Source organism: Carya illinoinensis, chromosome 4, assembly GCF_018687715.1.
Source record: "Carya illinoinensis cultivar Pawnee chromosome 4, C.illinoinensisPawnee_v1, whole genome shotgun sequence".
Lineage (NCBI taxonomy): Eukaryota > Viridiplantae > Streptophyta > Magnoliopsida > Fagales > Juglandaceae > Carya > Carya illinoinensis.
Window position 1 is genome coordinate 17,945,080 of NC_056755.1, and position 4,046 is coordinate 17,949,125.

At 36.7% G+C, this 4,046-nt stretch overlaps 1 pseudogene; it reads right to left on the reverse strand.

The window, feature by feature from the left end:
• Positions 1–2,323: 2,323 nt before the first annotated feature.
• Positions 2,324–3,774, reverse strand: LOC122306310 (annotated as a pseudogene).
• Between the last annotated feature and the right edge of the window lie 272 nt (positions 3,775–4,046).

Sequence of the window (4,046 nt, forward strand, 5' to 3'; positions counted from 1 at the left end):
CAGATTTTCAGGGCAATGCTAATTTGGTTGTGCTAGCCAAGACCCCTTACAACTCCCATTCAACTAAGATTTTCTCAGTGGGAGTATGTACTTCTAGGTGTAGATCAGATAGTGACTGTTGGCATGTTGAAATTCCAAGTATGGATTAAATGTGGGATTGCTAAACCAAGTATCAAACTCATATATTTGAGGGATTAATTTCTATCTGGCACTTCTTATGGCATATTGCTTTCAGTTTGTATATATTGTGTTACTGACTTTCAAGCTAAATTAGTTTGGGTTATATGTGGTGATATATTAATGGACAAAATTCAATTTGGTTACATGATGAATATATAGGAAAAATACTGAAAATATATATGTATATATATATATATGTGTGCAAAACCAGTTGCAGTCACATGAAACCATGATCGAATTGATCAGGACAGATATACATATGAACTGGTCCAAAAGTGGACATTTGAGAGTAAAGTACCATTGAAATTTCAGATTGAGGAAAGCGTGTGTTTTAAAACAGATTGAGTTTTCAATGTTCCTCCCAATAAAAATAACTAATTTCCCTAGTAGATAATCGTACTGATAACAAACATTAATCGACAGCAAAATCAGCCCTATTGGGTCGAAATACACAAATCAGGAAACCAAATCCAGATCCCCTACGATTTCACAAAACGCTGAGTATGGGTTTTAGCATATACGAACCTGGAGTTTACTGTCGCGAGTGGAAAACTATAGCAAGATTAACTTGCGATTCGAAATCACCGAGATGCATAATGGACTCGACGAAGAACATAACGGTCGAGATGGGTTTGTGCCCTACGAAGAACACATGCTCGCGGCTAGGTCGAATGGCTCTGCGGCGATTATCTCGATTGGGTGGATAGGTAGACACGGCAGCATTTTTATGATCAATATCGGCGGCCAAATCCGCCGTAGTCAGGGCCAAATATTCGGCGATGAAACTTGCGGCGAGAAATTGAGCGAGTGTCATGCCTACATTCTGGCGTGTGTTCTACGAGTCCAAAACTGTGGCTTAAGACCGGTTCCCACAGTTTTGGGACTAATTGTGGCGACAATTGGTCGCCATAAAAGCCCTTACATGTTGTAGTGATATTTTTGTTTGTTGTATACTGAATGTACTAAACATATAATTCATGTAAGAGCTCCATTTCACTTGTAAGGAATGGTCAGTTGTTAGTTTAAACAATGTGCAAGTGGATTTGGATGAATGTATGAATGTCTTGCAGATTATATGAAAGTGTAAAAAAGCTACTACCGTTTCAGTAGTATTTTATTTTTTTTTTAAATTTTGTAATTGGGTATTTCCAGCGATTTTTAATTTTTGCAAATCGTTCAAAACTCATCGCAATTCATCTATTCCAGCGATTTTAGTGCTTGGAAAAAAGATTAACTGCAACAAAAGAAGCAAACGCTGCTTCTGATGTAGGGTATTTACAGCGCTTTTTGACCTTTTGCAGCGATTTTAGTCATTGCAAAAAATATTAAATACAACAAAGGAAGTAAGCGTTGCTTTTGATATGGGGTATTTACAGGGCTTTTTGACCTTTTACAGCGATTTTAGTCCTTGCAAAAAATACTAAATACAATGAAGAAGCGAGTGTTGCTATATGGGTTATTTGCAGCGCTTTTTAACCTTTTGCAGCGATTTTAGTCCTTGCAAAAAATATTAAATACAATGAAGTAGGCAAACGTTGCTTTTGATATGGGGTAATTGCAACGCTATTTTGAGCTTTTGCAAGGATTAAAATCGTTGGAATTACTCAAAAGCGGTGTTTCTAATGCGAATGTCATAACCCATTTCCAACGTGTTGCAATATAATTTGCAATGAAAAAAAATGTTGCAATTGATATCAATTACAACGTTTTTATGATATCATTGCAATTGATCAAAAAAGAAAGGCTTATATCGTCGAACGTGCAAGGAACTAAAAAACGCTGCAATTGAGATATTGCAACATTTTTATGTATCATTTGCAACATTTTTTAGCGCTGCAAAAGCCCAATATTGCTCCAATGGCATAATAATGCTTGTGGATTACAGCTTTATTCTACAGTACTACAAGGAAATGGCCTGGCCATAAAGAGAAACATCAATATATCGTTGAAGTATATGATGGCCAAACAAAAACAAACGAGAAGATGATCTGTAAATCTATTTAAGTTCAGTTTAGGTGAGATTCAAACCAAGCATATATATATATATATATAAATATATTATATATTAAACTAAACCAAATTATTAATAATACATGATCATATATAGCCATAGTTACTAATTTTTGTATGAATATTATTGTTATCACATGTCTGGATACGCCTCAATGATGGATGGTATAGATGGCATCAATGATCATATACATTGTTATCACATGGGATTTTGATAATTTTGTAGCGAGGAAAGCCAGCATCCGTCAACAATTGCTTCCATTCAAGTTCAGTCCTCTCCGTTCCGCCAGTGGTGTGTGCCATCATCAACAAGTCGAATACCATTCGTGTCTCTTGATACAAGTCATCATTTTCTTTCTCCAGAACAATATCCACAATTATAACCTTTCCACTCTTTGGTGGTATTGCTTTCTTGCAATTCTTCAGAGTTTTGATGCAATGTTCGTCGCTCCAATCGTGTAGCACACACTGCACCAACATAGCATATAAATTATTTTTACAACTTATAAGTCGGTGTGTAAACACATTTTTTATTGCAAGACTAAAAAAGGTTGTGTGTCTTTAAATAGAATAACAAAAATGATAATTCACATATTAGTTAGAAAAATATGTGTAGTGTAAGGCTTCGATATGGCAAGCATTAAAAAGTAACGATGTTTTGATGTTTTTTTTTTTGGATATTAATGGGCCATAGCAAGTGGTATGGTCATGACATTCCAGCTTATAAGTTGAAAAATTTTCCTTTGAATTCCAAAGAGGATGAAACAGACAAAGAGACCTCTAAATGCATACCTTCATGAAAATTGCATCAGCACTAGGAATGGCCTTAAACATGTTCCCTCCAACATGGGAGACCCCTTGGCGGAGTGGTGCAGTGGCAACAACATGGGAGACCCCTTGGGGAGATCAAAGTTAATAGCTTTGATATGTTGGTGTGCTTTAATGATCTTAGCTATCATTTCTCCCGTCGTGTGCTTTAATGATCTTAGCTATCATTTCTCCCGTCCCACCTCCTATGTCCACCAATGATCCAATGGAATTAAACCCATCTTTGTACTCCGTAAGGACTACCCCCATCACGATCTTGGTCATGCATGCCATGGCATCGTTGAAGATCTTGTTGAATTCAGGATTTTTTGCTGCAAAGTCCCACATCTCACAACCATGTGCTTTCTAAAACGCAATGCCACCTTCTTTGACACATTGGCTCAAGCAATGCCATGGCGCCAATTGCCATGGATTGTTCTCCATTATCACCATTGGCACTAGGCTCAGCTCAGCATCATGCAAAAGCCATCTCGACGTCTCAGTTGATCCGTAGAGTGTGTCACAGCCATCTGGCAAATGAGTTTCAGTGAAGATCTTTTTGTGGACAAGTGACCTCATGATTCGTGCGAGGTAAGGGATATCAGGAGAAGTAGGAGAATCAATCTCAGAGGCTATTTGGTTCAAAGTAACTGGGATGTCATGAGAGTGTATAATGTCAGCAATGCGAAGCTCCACAGCACATTTCAATGCCATGGAGTCGGCAAAGGCAAATAAGAGTTGCCAAATTGCAGCCTGGCCTGTCTCCAATATTGGCATAATCTAATCTTCGTTTCGTTCCATTCTCTTCTCTGATCTAACACACAGATGGATTAGATGTTAATTAGTTTGTGTGAAGTGAAAGAAGAAAGGTTTGATCTATTTAAAAACAAATAAGTTATTTTGTATATATTTTAAAATGGACAGATAATAAAATAATGTGTGTATATATTTAATTAAGGTCGATTACGTTGTACGTACGTATATGCTTTTATTTTTTTTTTTTATCAATCAATTTGTTTTGAAGTTTAGCGGCCTCATTCATTAATTAA